The sequence below is a fragment of the Giraffa tippelskirchi genome, chromosome 10, assembly GCF_054371585.1.
Source record: "Giraffa tippelskirchi isolate mGirTip1 chromosome 10, T2T-mGirTip1v1.2.pri, whole genome shotgun sequence".
In the NCBI taxonomy this organism is placed as follows: domain Eukaryota; kingdom Metazoa; phylum Chordata; class Mammalia; order Artiodactyla; family Giraffidae; genus Giraffa; species Giraffa tippelskirchi.
The window spans coordinates 71,544,156-71,561,791 of NC_137284.1; the positions used below are offsets into that span (position 1 = coordinate 71,544,156).

The following is a 17,636-nucleotide window of genomic DNA, read 5'->3' on the forward strand; positions in this document are numbered from 1 at the left end:
CTCCCTTGAGATCACATTTCCCCTTCAGAGAGTCCTGAACCTACAGATGATCTCACGTAGGCGCTTTCTCATGCATGGCCCATATATGGTATAGGCTGAATCACTCGGTGTCTTCACTCTGAGAACTTCTAAGCACAAGAATCCCTGCCTCCCCTCTCCTTAGGTTTCCCTAGTGGCTCAGTGGTAAAGAATCCACCTTCCAGTGCAGAAGACGCAGGTTTGATCCCTGGGTGGGGAAAAGCCCCTGGAGAAGGAAATAGCAACCCATTCCAGTATTCATGCCTGGAGAATCCCATGGAGAAAAGAGCCTGGTGGGCTACAGTCCATGGGGTCACAAAGAGTCAGACACAACTTCGCAACTAAACAACAACCCCTCTCCTTGGCTTGTTTGTCAGCTGCCAGCTAGTTACTCATTTGTGACCTTTATATTTAACAAACTGAAGTCAGACCCTAGGCTCTTGTGCCTCCCCCAATCTGCCACAGAGTTACATTAGAGTCTCAATGTTCTCTTTAGATGTGAAATGAAGAACAAAGTAATCCTCACTCTTCTGCCTTTATACTCTGAATTTCACAGAACTGCTATTTCTGAATAATCACTTTACTAAATTATAACTACAGTCCAATCTCAGAAAAATGAACCTAACTTAAGCAATTTTAAATAGAAAAAGATTAATTGGTACTTACCAAATTTTTGCAGGGCAGGAGAGCTCTAAGTGGGCCTGAAGCACTGACTCCCAGAGCACCATTGCAGAAAGGACCCGTAAGGCCTTGGCCACCATCAGAATACTTCAGCTGATGCTATGCACCAGTTTCTATTGCAGTTCCTGAGGATACAATGGTAAACAAAATCAGACAATAAATTCCTGAAATAATGAAATTTTACTTTTAGGGATAAAGTGGAAGGGGAGACAGGGAGCAAGCAAGGTAAATATGTAAAATATACATTTATGTTACATGCTGATGATTGCCATGCAGACAGACACCAGAGGCAGCCTGCAATTTTAAGCAAGTTTTTACAATTGAAACATTGTGGTTTTCTTAAAAGACTGACACATACAAATATACCTGAACACTTTTTGAATAATCCTTGATATTTTCTGCTCTTGGGATAATGCCCCAAGTCTCTCAGCCAGTAAATGGGGAGTGAGTATTCAAATTCAGGCCTGGGTATCTCCAAAGCACATGCTCTTTCCACAACCCATTATTGTTTAATAGTAAAATATAAATGATTTCTAGATTTGCCACATCTCCATTCTTTTATGAATGTACATGTAATTAAGAATTGACATATATACATTACCATGTGTAAAATAGATAGCTCATGGGAAGCTGTTTGTATGCACGGGGAGCTCAGCTTGGTGCTCTGGGATGATCTAGGGGGAGGGATGCAGGTAAAGTGGGATGGAGGTTGAGGTGGGAGGCAGGCTCAAGAGGGAGGGTGTGTAGGTATACATATAACTGAGTTGCTTCACTATACAGCAGAAACATAACATTGTAAAGCAATTACACTCAATAAAAAATTTTATATTATTTAGAAAAGTCATTGAATCTAAACAGATTAAAGCAAATGTCTTTGTGTCTTTCTAGTCATAAGGCCATTCCTGGGAAGTTCTGAACAGCTGCCTTAATGCCTAGTTATTGCTCAATCTGAAAACATGGTGCCTTGAGTTCTGCCTTGGAAGATGCTAAGCAAGATGGCTGTAGACGGCTGGTGAGGTGTGTCTGGTGTTATCTGTACATTCTCCCAGAACAGCTCTAGTTCTGCCAATTTATATATTGAAATGCTCAGGAGTAATCACCATTCTTAACAGACTGGATCTTGTCCAGGCCCAGATTCTTGGACTTCTATGAATCTCACATGATGGCCCCAGAATCAAATTCTATTAACTGCTAAGGACCACCCAGGAGTAACCCTTAAACTGGATGTAGACATATCAAATTTCCCAGGGCTCTGTCAAGCTAAAGTGGGTCACCCAGACCACACAGAGGCAGGACAGGAGATCTAGTGGAGTTTTGGTTTGGACTCAACTTCCAAAGAATGTGATGTCTTCTCCAGTCTTGGGAAAACAAGCCAGAAAAGCCAGAGCCTGTGCACTCATGGAAACAGCTTGGATGCAGTATATCCTCCCACCACTTGGCTTCAGTAACATGCGTGAGTATCAGCTGTCCTCATCTGAGCATCACAGCTATGAATCCTCAACTGTGAATTTTCCTAAGAATGTTGTAAAAGCCACCTCTCCAATCTAGCCTACCCAGTGGATTAAAGAAACCTTTCACATTGTTTCCTCTCAGTTGCCTTTGTCGCATTCTTGGTAAATTCAGATTATTTTAATCAGTGTTTTTATATAAAATTAACTAGGTAATTATATATGGTGCATTATAATTTTTATGTGACATTTGTTATATACATGCAAGACTGACACTGCTTGTCATTCAGTTTGTTTCTATCCTTGAGTTTTGGGAACAATACAATCAGAAATATCTACAACACAAAGATTATATCTTTACGTGAATTGACAGTAGTGAATTGGGATTTGATACTTTTTTTAAAGCCTGATCATGCTAGTACAGTAGTTTTAACTTACACCTGGTTGGGTGTCTTTCTTTTACATGAGCAGAAGTGGAAAGTGATGAATGTGCACACTGAACCATTCTCAAGCTGAGAATTTTTGACCTTGTGAGTATATATTACTACTGCCATGTTCTAAGCTTTTTTACTAACTCCCTTGAGCAACCCCAAATTGATACTGTTATTTAAAAGAAATTTTTCTTGTGTAAAGAGATACTAGTATAGTTACACTGCAAGTCACCATATAATCTGGTCTAAGCAGAGACATGCCTCTGAAAAACCCAGGATGCTGCTTTCCCTCCAACTATCCATCAACCCCATGATCGAGAAGGTAAGACAATTCTATTTATGAGACTCCACTTTCCCCCAAAACCAAGAACAAGAGGTTTCACCAGTTTAAAAAATATTTAAAATTTCATCTAAGATAGATAAATTGATGTGCAAATGATAGTTCTATGGAGAAGAGAGAAAAGTCTGCTAATTTGTCTATTCCTTGAACAAGAGGAGGGGCTAACCCAAGAGTCATTCATCAACCACCATGTGGAATCACTTATACCAGACGGGGCCATCAATTAAACTGGAAAGCACTGCACTGTACTTTCTAGATTGTAGGGAAAAAATGCTTATATAAGTGAAAAAGAGAGAGCAGTAAGACTGTACCTGGTTGATCCAATCCCCCGAGTTCCTCCAATTCTATTACCATAGATTGTCTTTCATCACCTCCTGGATTTTAACCTACAAGTGCACTGCAATACTAGCATCCAGTTACACATCCCCGCCACTGGTGAGCAGACACATGAAGAAACCTCTCGAATTTAGTCATTTATGTGTCAGCGAGCAGGGAGCCCCGCTTCCCTCATTGCCAGAAAACTTCCTTCTGCACCACTGGAGTAACGGCCAGACATTTACAAGCCATTCTCTTTGGCCGAAAATTTGGTTTTAAACCCTTAATGATGCATCTGCAACTACTGTTTTACTGAACTAATTTCAAATGCAGTCATGTTTCCAGTAATCTATGACACTTTTAAAAGTTTGAAGAGACCAGGAGTTGGAGACAACAGTAGAGCAGATGTGTTTCACTGGGATTTGTTAACATCTTACTAAACTATCTTATAGAGACATTTCAGGAGGCAAGCATCAGCTCAAGCAACAACTCCTCTTTAAACACATATAATTCCATGTCAAGTGATAAAATGAGAACACACACGCCACCAAACTCCCAGTCCAATATGCAAAATATATATATATATATATATATATATATATATATATATATATATATATATATATATATATAGTTGCAGAATCTGCCTGCAATGAAGCAGACCTGGGTTTGATCCCTGGGTTGGGAAGATCGTCTGGAAAAGGGAATGGCAACCCACTCCAGTATTCTTGCCTGGAGAATCCCATGGACAGGGAGGTCTGGTGGGCTACAGTCCATGGGATTGCAGAGTTGGACACAACTGAGTGACTAACACTTTCACTTTCTTACTCATCATCCTCCTCACTTCCTGCTTTGCTCTTTTCTTGCCCTGACAAATTCATGTGCTTCCTCTCTCTTTATACAGGTATTTTTAAAATTTATGAATAAACAGCGGTGCTTCCAAGAATACATTATTATTTTCCCAGGAAGCCAACATGACCACTTACCTTATTCTTGCTAGAAATATCTTTTTTCTTTATTCAGGTTGTGATCTCAGAATCATATATTAATAGTAAACTCTATGGCTCATTTAATGATTTTAATTTTGTTCCTGAAACCTTGCCCTAAAAGTGAAAAGTCATAAATTGAAAGCACAGTTCCTTAATTTTAAAGAGAAATTACAAGGTATATCATTCCAATCCAAAATACTCAAAAAAATTTTCATAGACTTGAATATATATATATATATCTCAAGTGAACAATGAAAACAAGTTTATATAAACAGTGTGAATAAACAGAAACAGTAGTGTGAAAGTAAAACAAAGTTTGAACACAAATTGTAATGAATTTTACTTTACTCACTAAGGCAGGCAGAGCTTCAAGGATGGCAGTTGGTGCTTATCTTCAGACAGGAATTTGACATCACAATTGGATGTGCTGGACACATTAGTTTCCTAGGGCTGCCATAACAAACTAGCACAAGCTGGGTGGTTTGAAACAACAGACATTAATTCTCTCATAGTTCTGTAAGCCAAAGGTTTAAAATCAAGTCCAAAAGTCTTGGCAAGCTTTCTGGAGTCTCCAGGGGAGAATCTGTCCCAGGCCTCTGTCTTAGCTTCTGGAGATTCCCTGTAATCCTTGGCATTCCTTGGCTTGTAGATGCATCATTTTATTCTGTCTCTGTCTTCCCATGGTCTTCTCCCTTTGTGTTCAAATTCCCCTCTTCTTAGGAAGACATCAGTCATTTGATAAGCATCCATCCTCCATTATGATTTTATCATAAGTTGATCACATCTACCAAGACCCTGCTTCAAATAAGCTCCTATTCACAGGTACCAGAGTTCAAACCTTGACCTTGTCTTTTTGGTGGCACAATTAAATCCTGAAAGAGAATTTCTTAAGTCTGTGACAAAAATAAAGGCTAAACCTAAAAACAATGGAACATGTGGAGATACATGGAAACATGTACAGAAGAGACTAAAGATTCAAAAGATGCTACATCTTCTCACCTGGCATACTAACACAGAACAACAAGGTTTTGTTTCATCCAAACATGATGCTCAATTTGAATTTGTTGCAAAAGATATTAGAAATGATTGTGTTAACTAAGTGGCAATTCTGTCTTTTTCTGGAAATGTACTATTGGTTTAGTATATAGTTTTCAGTATATTTGGGAATGAAAAAAATTTCAAAAAAGTGTTATTTTGAGAAAATGAGCTGTTATGGTGAACACTGGTTAATCGTACAGTTATAATGTGAAGTAAATCTGTATCTTCAGAGTCAGGAGCAACCCACATGTAATCTAGACTTACCGTATATTTTCATAATATATGTACTAAAAGCATTATTTCCAATGTATGCTACTTAGTAAGCACTTAAAATACTTAAATATCCCTATAGCGTATCATTTCTTCATAAAATGGAGGAAGAAAAAAAAAGGTTGTTGCAATGTGGAGGTTGCAGTTTCATTTTTCTGATTAAGTAATTTGCACGCCAACTGTTACATACTGAATTATGTTCCCTCAAAAGTATATGCTGAGGTTCTAACTCCCAGTATGGTCTCATTTGGGAAGGGTCCTTGAAGATGTAATCAAGTTAAGATGAAGTCATTAGGGCCCTAATCCAATATGAATGGTGTTCTTATAAAATGAGAAATTTGCATAGAGTCAGACATTATGTGAAGATAAAAGGAAAACACCATGTACAGATGAAGGCTGAGATAGGGGTGAGGCATCTATAAAGAAAGAACGTCAAAATTGCTAGAAATCCACCAGAATCTAGGAGAGAGACATGGAAGAGATTGTCTCTTACAGTCTCAACTGCTCATAGGGAAGACAGTAAGATGTAAGCATATCTCATAAGGAAGATGTAATGAACGGTTGGATGAGACCTCTGGAAGAGTTTATTCAGCTGACAAAAACCCCTTCTTTTCTTCTTTCTCAAAAACTGCTTGTACAGTCCTGAGGTCTAGCAGCCATTTGGGGACTGAGTAGAAGGCTAAGAAATTTATCCCAGAATCCCTGACACTCATGTGCTACTGAACTCAGTGACTGCCTAGCTCTATACTTTGACTGACAAATGTACAACCATATATATTTAAATCACACAAGTCTGTCACTAGAAGCCAAATGCAATTCTTCACTGATATAAAAAACTATCCGAGGATCTATCTATCCTTGGTTTCCAAGCTTCCAGTTAGCTTACTCTGAACTTGTCACACTTTACAATGCAGAGTAATACACTAACATTCCTCATTTTTGTCACTGCAATAAACATTTGACCATGAGAATATTATTGCACATTTCAAGGAACATAATTCTAATGAAACCACAATATCTTTTCTTTTGAGGATTATTCTTATTTTATCAGGAAACAGCTTCAGAGATAAAGAAAATTCCCCCTCAAAAACCCGTTAAGTTACTTTTTTTTATTTATCATATTAGTAATCATTTTTTCAGTGCCACAAAATGAGTAAGACCTAACTTTTTGGTGTGAGCTTAAGAGAGTTTTAAATTTTGTGGGCTGCCAAAAATGTATGAAGATGGCAATGGTTATTCACTGAGTCCTCTTCAAATAGCTTTAATAGCAGAGGAGTGGAAAAAGTGGAAATCAAGAAAGGAAGAACTTGAGGGATTCTTAAAAGTATATTAGGGTTTTTTGCAACCCAAGTAATGTCTAAAGCATAATTCTAAAAGGAATACTGGTAGGTGTGATATGGAAAACACTTAAAACATATACCACAGAACCACTTACCTGAGGACCTACCAGGTAGGTCTGTTTTATTCATGTCGTGTAAGAGATAAATGCAAGCCATTTTTTGCTTTAAATGATCCTTCTTTCCTTTCTTCAAAGAAAAACTAAAGAAAAAAGAGAAGCAGACTATCATCTGAATTCCTTATAAACTGAAGCTATGGCATTGCCTAAAATTAAGCTTATGTAATCTTCAACATCATAAAGTTAAAAGTATGTGGTCAAATGCTTAAAAAAAAAAAAAAGAAAATGAGGTTTTAAGAGATTTCCCCATGCTTTCCTAGTTAAAATGCTTATTAAAAACCTATGCCTAGTTCCCATCAATTTCCCCCTCAAAATTGTATTTCACTTAAGAAGTCTTAGCTCTATTCCATTTCTTGGCATTGTTGCTTTGAGGGTCTCATCTTCCATGTGAAGAAACAAATCCATAATGATCAAGTGCCCGAGATGCTTTGGATGGTTTGTCTTTTCTTCTTGGCTACAGCATCTAGGCACCACAACACTGTCTTAGTCAAGGGCCCAAGTAAAAATATTTTTAATTGATTACCATTACAGAAAAGTCAACCAATAAAGACTCTTAGGATAAGTCTTCCTGGGCTTGTAAGTCACTCATTGGCAATCTTAAGCAACAACAGACTTCATTTAAGGAATAATACTGTAGTTCTTAGCCAGAGGAACAAAAATCACACATGGATCCAGCCCTCTCATCTTTGTTTCCTCCTAGTTGCAGATTTTTGGTTTAGAACTTCTGATTCTTATACTGTTATAGGTGCTCCTTCTTCACTTTGAACCATCATTCTCTCACCTTTTTATTTTCATAGCTATTATCCTTCCAAATCCTTTTTCTGAATGACATCATTATTGAGTTCTTTGACACTTAACCTTGATACTGAAGTGTAACATCTCAAACGTGTGTTGCATCTTGGAGTATAATGAGATGTTATGTTCCTGATCTTGTTTCTGAGGAAGTAGGTGAGGTAGGAAGGATCATAAATAGAGTCTGACACTGAGGAGCAGAACAGCTATTTATAACTCAGTATCACATATATACTAAGTGACAGAGTGACGACTAGCATTCAGTCTTCAACTTCCTCGTCCAGTTCTTCCATTCACTCTGCGGCCCTTCCACACTCACTTTTGAAATGGCCACTTTTGCTCCATCAACTAGGAAGGTGATTGAAGTGACTCATGGGAGAGAGAATTCTCTCCCACTCAGACATGTCTCCATATTGAATTATTAACACTGGTGAAAGCTTAAGAAGCTACTAAGGCACAGAAAAATGTCATTTTGAAATAAGCAACTTACATTATGTTACTCTCGACAATTAGGTCATTTACCAAAACTATAATATTCAATGCCACTCACTGCAAATCTAACACAAAGCCATTCTCGAAAGCTGAACAAATGACAAGTGTTTCCAGAGGTATCCTTGGCCTGAATTATATGGTTCCCATAGGGAATTTTATGAATCCAGGTACAGGATGTCATAACAGTGTCTGCTTGGATCAGACAGCCTTGCTCCTCGATTTACAGGACATTTGGCTTGTGTTCTTTGTTCCTTAACCCCGTCAGTTATTTCTAAGGAGACCCACCATGCCTCCGTCTTAGAAAATGGTCTTCAGGGTAAGTGAAGGATGAATATTGGTGGCAAAAATCCAGTTTTTCTCCTCGGTTCTTCCAATTCCTACTTCATTTTAGCTCCTTTGCTCCATCTGTAGCCATGAGACTCAACCGAGCACAACTACGAAAACAAGGTTGAGGAGGCACACCCAGAGCCTAAAAAAACTAAAGCAGACTTTGCAGGTGAGGGTATAAGTACCTGGAAGCTTAGACAACCATGTTTACCTGTGTTTTCTCTTGATCGTTTTTCTGTTTTTCTTAGCCATCTGTGTGGAACAGATATTCTGAGTTTATTCACTAGAGAAAAAAAATGTAAAAACTTCTTTTATATTCAGAAGTAATTTGCTAAGTCAAGTATCCATTCAGTAACTACTAACTGAGAGCTTGTTTTGAGAGACAGTAATTCTGTGATAAGTGCTGGGGGTATAACATGAACCAGACAAGTTCGGTCTTGCCTTCATGAAGATTATAGTCTGATGGAAATGTACAAAAATGAAAAAAAAAAATAGTAAGCATACAACAGTGAGAATATAAAATTCTATGAGAAAACTTAGAACAAAGCATTCCCATGGGCATACCTGAGATGGAATCTAATCCACTGTATATCTGGTTTAACTCAATTCAAACTTTCTCCTACTCATAAGAAATTACATAGAAATACAAATAAATAAGGGTGATATTTAGATAAGGATAACCTTGTGCTTGCTATACCTCAGAGAAAAATGTAGATCATTCTTAAACTTGAATCTACTAATAAATTTTTATTAACTGCAATGTAGTGTCTTATAATGCTATGTGATGTCATCTTTCTAAATGTGAAGAAATTATTTTGAACATTAAAGTAAAATAAAAACACATGCTATTTTATGCTAATAATTTTTTTTTTTAACAGTAGGACTTCCACCTTCTTTGTGTCTTAAATTCGGTGCACTTACGGGTGTTATTCCATGAGAAAATAAAACCACCAAAAACCAATAATATGGTAGGAAACAGGCAGCTGCAGCTAATGTTCACCTATACTTTTAATAAATAGATTATAACTTATTATTATTTATTACTTTTAATAAAGAAATTACATTCTATAAGATAGTGCTTTAGTGTGGTCATGCAAATATATCACATTTTCAACTTATTCACTTAAATTCATTGCTAAGAAGGTATGCATGATAGCTTGATGCTAATTTTAATAATGAAAAAATAATAATGAACTGGAGCACATTACAGATTACTTTCATAACTAACCAAGTTTACATAGTGTTTCTATGAGAAATAACCAAGAAACCTTGGCAAGATTCTATACTGTTTTATAATGACATTCCAAGGAAAGAACTTGCTGTTGATAGAACCCCTAAACTTCCATTGCAAAAATCTCATCTCTGAGTTAAAATACCTTCTAAAAATAATAAATAAATACCTTCTACAGGACTTCTTTGGTGATCCAGTGGCTAAGACTCTGTGCTTCCCCTGCAGGAGGGATGGGTTTGACCCCTGATTGTAGAACTAAGATCCCGAATGCTACACAGTGTGACCAAAAAAAAAAAAAACCTTCTAATTTCTCCATCTAGTAAATGTCTCCTAAAAGTCTACCAACTCTGACAAGTTGTTATAGCTATAGCCAATCCTATTTTAGAGCTGACAGTAAAAAAAAGAATAAAGAAAAAAAGAAAAAACCCCAAAAAAAACAAAACAAAAAACCCACCACACACATATAATTTTTTAAAAAATATCCACGATTCCCAAAAGAGTAGTTGTCAACTGTCCAGGGAATGTGTCTACGTGGGCCAAACCCACAGAGAACTATTCTTATCTAGTATGTATTTATTTTACTATTTGCTATATCATAAATATAATCCAAGTTTCCCTTTCTTCACGAAATGTTAATGTATGTGTTCTAATCTGAAGCTGGAAATCTCTGTCATACTAGTGCTCATAAAAGAATAACAAATAAAATTTCATATTATTTCCAGATACCTTGACTTAAAACATTTTAAAATATCTACATTTATATAACTAGCTTCAAATAATACTTATGCACAATATTCAAAAATAGAAAAGTATCCATCAGGGGACATATGTAAACCTATGGCTGATTCATGTTGTTTCATGGCGGAAACCAACACCACATTGTAAAGCAATTATCCTCTAATTAAAAAAAATTAACTCTCTTAAGAATTCATAAGTACAAATAGTTTCTCAATGAATTTTACAAATCAATGATATATCACCTAGAATGCATAAAAATTTTTAAGTCATGAATTTATTTTTAAGTGGTCCAACATTAGCAGTAAGTATAGGCAGTCAGAAACTTCATATATTTTCTGAGGGATACCAATCTTACCAAGGCCTTAAAAAATTCCCAGATAAACTTCCAAAAAAATTTGAACTCATACTCAAAATCACCAAACACGTAGGAACAACACACAGCAGAATCAGACAAAAACGGGGACAAGGACAACTGTTAGAAAATGATGATGGACATGGTAGATTTTAATCCAACTCTATCAATAATCACTGTAAATGTCTAAATGCACCAATCAAAAGATAGAGATTGTCAGAGTGGATCTAAAAACAAGATCCTGTCTATGCTTTCTACAAGAAAGCCACGTTTAATATAAAGATGAATATAAATTAATAGTAAATTAATGTAAATTAATAGTAAATATAAATACTAAATTAATAGTAAATATTAAATGGTAAATATAAAGATGAATATAAACAAATAGTAAATTAAATAGTAAATAGTAAATATAGATATAGTAAATTAACATGAATATAAATAGTAAATAATGGTAAATAGTAAATAAATAGTAAAATAAATTAAAAGTAAATACTAAAAAATAATAGTAAATTAATAGTAAATAGTAAATATAAATTAATAGTAAATATAAAAAATAATAAATAGTAAATAGTAAATTAAATGTAAATAGATGGAGAAAAGTATACCATAAAAACACTAATCAGAAGAAAGCAAAAGTAGCTATATTAATTTCAGACAGAGCAGAACTCAGCAACACCATCAATCAATAGATTACAATTAACATGTATATATTACTTCAACAAAAAAATACTCATCCTTCTCAAATTCACATGGAAAGTTCACCAAGATAGATGATATTCTGGGCCATAAAACACACTTTTAAGAACACATTTAAAAGGACAGAAATCATTAAATGCCTGGTCTTAGACACAATGGGATTAAACTAGAAATCAATAACAAAAGACATTTGGGAAAGATAACCGTATTTGAGGAAAGCCCGAAATACATGGAGATCACACAATATATTTCTAAATAACATATGGGTCAAAGAAGAAATCTCAAAAGAAATTTAAAAATATTTCAAGCAAAATGAAAATGAAAATCGAGCTTATCAAAATGTGTGGGGATGCAGAAAAGGAAGTGCTTGGAGGAAAATTTGTAGTATCAAATGCATATATTAGAAAGAAGAAAGATTTAAAAATCAACCATCTACACTTCCAACTCAGCAGACTAGGAAAAAAGAGAAAATTAAAACCAACATAAGCAGAAAGAAAAAAAAAATAGATTTCAGGAGGAGAAGGGGATGACAGAAGACAAGATGATTGCACGGCATTACTGACAACAGACATGAGTTTGAGCAAACTCCAGGAGACGGTGAAGGACAGAGAAAGCTGGCGTGCTGCAGTCCATGGAGTCGCAACGAGTCAAACATGGCTGAACGACTGAACAACAACAACAAAGAGCATAAATCAATAAAATTGAAAATAAGGAATCAATAGAGAATATCAATGAAACCAAAAGTTGTTTCTTTAGAAAGATTCACAAATGTATTTTCATTAAAAAAAATTGGAGTGTAGTTGATTTTGGAGCTTCCCTGGGGGCTCAGTGGTAAAGAATCCACCTACAGACACAGGAGATGTGGGTTTGATTCCTGGGTCAGAAAGATCCCCTGGAAAAGGAAATTGGAACCCACTCCTGCATTAAAGCCTGGTGGGCTACAATCCATGGGGTCACAAAAGAGTCGGACATGACTTAGAACTAAACACAATAGTTAATTTAAAATGTTGTGTTAAATGATTAATAAAATTGATAGGCTTCTATCCAGACTAAGAGTAAGAGAGAGATATATTACTACTATCAGAAATGAAAGAGGAAGCATCAGTACAGATACTGTGTACATTAAAAGGGTAATAAAGGAATACTATGGACAACACTACTCCCAAGAGTTTGAAAACCTAGATGAAATGGACCAATTCCATGAAACACATAGTTTGCCAGAATTCACACAGAGAGAACTGGATAATCTGAGTAGATTTATATCTATTTTAAAGAAGTTGAGTCAATTGTTAACAGCTTTCAAAAGTAGAAAGCACCTGGCCCAGGGGTTCACTGGTAAATATTTCCAAACAGTTAAAGGAGAAACTATACCAATTTTCTATTATCTCTTTCAGATGATAGACGCAAAGAAAGTACTTCCGAACTCACTTTTGAAGCTACCATTACCACAATTTGGAAACAAGACAAAGACACCTTAAGAAAACTAAAGATCAATATTTTTCGTGAACATAAATGCAAAAATCCTCAAGAAAATATTAGCAGTTTGAATTCAACAATGTATTAAAAGAATTATACACCACAACCAATTCGGATTTATCCCAGATATGCAAGGCTAGGTCTGCTTTTGAAAATCAATACAATCTATCACATCAACAGATCGAAAAAGAAAAATTACATGATTTTATCAATAGATACATAAAAAAGCCTTTCACAAAATAACACCCATTTATTATAAAACTGTCAGTGAGGGGGTGAACATCCTTAACTTAATAAATAATCTACAAAAGAGCCCACAGCTAGTATCACACTAAATGGTGGTTGTTTACTCCTAAAAGTTGAAAGCATATCCAAACGAATACCTGACACATATGTGCATAGAAATTTATTCATAATTTCTAAAACATGGAAGCAACCATGATGTCCTTCAGTAGGTGAATAGATATATAAACTACAGTACATTCAGGCAATAGATTATTCAGTTCAGTTCAGTTCAGTCGCTCAGTCGTGTCCGACTCTCTGCGACCCCATGAATTGCAGCACGCCAGGCCTCTCTGTCCATCACCAACTCCCGGAGTCTACCCAAACCCATGTTCATCGAGTCGGTGATGCCATCCAACCATCTCATCCTCTGTCGTCCCCTTCTCCTCCCGCCCCCAATCCTACCCAGCATTAGGGTCTTTTCCAATGAGTCAACCCTTCGCATGAGGTGGCCAAAGTATTGGAGCTTCAGCTTCAACATCAGACCTTCCAATGAACACCCAGGATTGATCTCTTTTAGGATGGACTGATTGGATCTCCTTGCAGTCCAAGAAACTCTCAAGAGTCTTCTCCAACACCACAGTTCAAAAGCATCAATTCTGCGGCGCTCAGCTTTCTTCACCGTCCAACTTTCACATCCATACATGACCACTGGAAAAACCATAGTCTTGACTAGACGGACTTTTGTTGGCAAAGTAATGTCTCTGCTTTTAAACATGCTATCTAGGTTGGCCATAACCTTCCTTCCAAGGAGTAAGCGTCTTTTAATTTCATGGCTGCAGTCACCATCAGCAGTGATTCTGGAGCCCAAAAAAGTAAAGTCTGACACTGTTTCCACTGTTTGCCCATCTATTTCCCATGAAGTGATGGGACCAGATGCCATGATCTTAGTTTTCTGAACGTTGAGCTTTAAGCCAACTTTTTCACTTTCCTCCTTCACCTTCATCAAGAGGCTCTTTAGTTCTTCTTCACTTTCTGCCATAAGGGTGGTGTCATCCGCATATCTGAGGTTATTGATATTTCTCCCGGCAATCTTGATTCCAGCTTGTGTTTCTTCCAGCCCAGCGTTTCTCATGATGTACTCTGCATATAAGTTAAATAAGCAGGGTGACAATATACAGACTTGACGTACTCCTTTTCCTATTTGGAACCAGTCTGTTGTTCCATGTCCAGTTCTAACTGTTGCTTCCTGACCTGCATACAGGTTTCTCAAGAGACAGGTCAGATGGTCTGGTATGCCCATCTCTTTCAGAATTTTCCACAGTTTATTGTGATCCACACAGTCCAAGGCTTTGGCATAGTCAATAAAGCAGAAATAGATGTTTTTCTGGAACTCTTTTGCTTTTTTGATGATCCAGCGGATATTGGCAATTTGATCTCTGGTTCCTCTGCCTTTTCTAAAACCAGCTTGAACATCTGGAAGTTCACGGTTCACGTATTGCTGAAGCCTGGCTTGGAGAATTTTGAGCATTACTTTACTAGCGTGTGAGATGAGTGCAATTGTGTGGTAGTTTGAGCATTCTTTGGCATTGCCTTTCTTTGGGATTGGAACGAAGATTGACCTCTTCCAGTCCTGTGGCCACTGCTGAGTTTTCCATATTTGCTGGCATATCGAGTGCAGCACTTTCACAGCATCACCTTTGAGGATTTGAAATAGCTCAACTGGAATTCCATCACCTCCACTAGCTTTGTTCGTAGTGATGCTTTCTAAGGCCCACTTGACTTCACATTCCAAGATGTCTGGCTCTAGGTGAGTGATCACACCATCGTGATTATCTGTGTCGTGAAGATCTTTTTTGTACAGTTCTTCTGTGTATTCTTGCCACCTCTTCTTAATATCTTCTGCTTCTGTTAGGTCCATACCATTTCTGTCCTTTATCGAGCCCATCTTTGCATGAAATATACTCATCATTAAATAGAAATGAGTTATCAGGCCATGAAAAGACTTAAATGTGTATTACTAACTCAAAGAAGCCCATCTGAAAAGCCTACATACTATATAATTTCAATTATATTGCATTCTGGAAAAGGCAAAATTATGGAGATACAAAAAGATCAGTGGTTGCTATGAGTTGAGGGAGGAGAATGGATGAATAAACAAAGCACAAAGGATTTTTAGGGTACTGAAAACCCTCTGTATGATAACATAATGATGCATGTCATTAAACACTTGTTGAAACCTATAGAATGTACAAAACCAAGCGAGAACCACAGACTTTGGGTCATTATGGTATGTTAATATAGATTTATCAATTGTGACAACTGTTCTAGTCTGGTGGGGATGATGTTCGTTAACAGGGGAGGCTATGCCTATGTGAGGCCAGGGTCTATGGGAAATCTCTGTAACTTTCCCATAATTTTGCTGTGAACCTAAACTGTTCTTAAAAAAAATAATAACTTTTTTTTTTTAAAGAGTCGGCTTAGGGAAATAAATGTTTTAGATTAAAAATAAAAACAAGTAGCAGAACACAAAATTAGAACCTACAAGTAGCTGCCTCTTTGGAGCAGGACTGTGGGTAGAAAAAGACGTGGATTAGAGAACCACTGTTGTTCATTACAAACCCTCCTGCACTAGGTGATCTTTTTCCTATTAAAACGAACCACTTTCATCTGAATTGATGGATGGGTAAATAAATAACACAACACTGCTATAAAATGACTCATGTGCAGAACTTTTATCATTCATGTAATTAATTAACTAGTGGCTGCCCAGCCTTATCTGACACCCTCCGCTCCATGTTGCTTTTACTCCTTCATCAATAGATGCTATCCCATATCATGAGGTATAATGCTATCTCTTTCCTTCATGGGAAGAGAATCTAATTAAACACTAGAGCTGAACTGCAGGAAGTTTCTTCTACAGCTTGTAAAATATTTTATAATCATCACTACACATCAGCTGAGCTGCATGTCAATCATGGGGAGGACCAGAAAGAGGCAACTGAAGTCCCTGAGATCATTCAAGCTAATTTATAGCCAGAGCACAACTGGAATTTAGGGATCCCTCCAGGGCTTCATAGACGGCAGCTCAGCCATCTGAAGAGCAGTACACCCTAACTGGAACACACCCACAGACAGACAAACCTGTTCCAGGTCTGAGGTTCATTCAGTGAACCTGGCAGTGACCCAGGACCACCTAGCCTACCTCATCTCTAAGCCAGTCCCCTTCTGTCCCTAGTTAACCTTGTATCAAGTTCCCTTATTATTATTATTTTTTAAAGAAGCTATACAACTGAAGGAAAGTTTGGAGGACAAAATCCATCCCCACTTCATGTAAGAATAGGAATGGCAAGCTATAAAACTTGTCCCCTGGTGAGGAAGCATATGCCTCATTGGGTGCTTTGTCACCTATGCTATCAAAAGGGCACAGTTCCCCAGACTTTGTTGGGGTTTCCCTGATGATCCAGTGGTAAAGAATCTGCCTGCCAATGCAGGAGACACAGGACACACAGGTTTGATTCCCTGAACTGGAAAGATCCCCTGGAGGAGGAAATGGCAGCCCACTCCAGTACACTTGCCTGAAAAATCCCATGGACAGAGAAGCCTGGTGGGCTACAGTCCACGATGTCACAAAAGAGTTGGACACAACTTATCAACTAAACAGCAGCATACTTTCTCAAAGAGCATAAGCTCATCAAGGGGCCAAATGTATTCTCTTCCTCCTACAATTAAAAGAAGGAAAAATGAAAGTTCCAATCTTGTCTTCCTATTGCTAGTTGCAATTCAGTCTCCTCTCCAATTTTCTTTCCAAGAGACTCCTCCCAATACATAGCAACCCAGTAACATGGAAACCCCAAATCACACCTTTCTAAAGCTATCCCACGTTGGCAAACAGTGCAGTAGGGAACTTCACTAAACGGATGAATGATATCCCAGTTTTGATTTTTCTATGTCTTGTAACTACCTCTTCACATTTTCCCATGTCTTGTCTTTACTATATATTTTCTAAAGCTTTACTGTATCAGAACTGAATGAATCTTGCATTTCATATCATCTTCAAAGGTATGCAAAGAGAGAAGAAAGAAGAATTTCACAGACGAGGTTTCCCCAAAAGAACAGATCAGTAAGAAATCATTGCCAACCTTATGATGAAATATATTTATAGCTTTGGAGTATTAAATATACATTAGCACAATATAATCACTGCAATGATAACCACAAATACATCAGAATTCATGTTTCACCTCACTGGACTTGCGTATATACTTTCCATTCTCACACAAAGAGCAGACTTTCAAAGAGCAGTTCATCTACACCCGAA

The 17,636-nt window shown here is 37.0% G+C and overlaps 1 protein-coding gene and 1 long non-coding RNA gene across 2 annotated transcripts in view; one reads left to right on the forward strand and one right to left on the reverse strand.

The window, feature by feature from the left end:
- The window catches only part of LOC145524771 (uncharacterized), a 171,823-nt gene extending 169,532 nt beyond the window's left edge, over positions 1-2,291 (forward strand). The window contains exons 6-7 of the long non-coding RNA XR_014067829.1: positions 698-838; positions 1,588-2,291. This is a non-coding gene — a long non-coding RNA (uncharacterized LOC145524771). The remainder of the gene's footprint in view (positions 1-697; positions 839-1,587) is intronic.
- CRPPA (CDP-L-ribitol pyrophosphorylase A) overlaps positions 1-17,636 on the reverse strand; it is a 417,735-nt gene that overhangs the window by 20,601 nt on the left and 379,498 nt on the right. Inside the window, exons 14-18 of the transcript XR_014067823.1 lie at positions 8,809-8,880; positions 6,966-7,069; positions 4,575-5,094; positions 4,220-4,336; positions 685-824 (exon numbers count right to left, since the gene is read on the reverse strand). The gene's annotated coding sequence lies outside the window, so the exon portion shown is untranslated. The remainder of the gene's footprint in view (positions 1-684; positions 825-4,219; positions 4,337-4,574; positions 5,095-6,965; positions 7,070-8,808; positions 8,881-17,636) is intronic.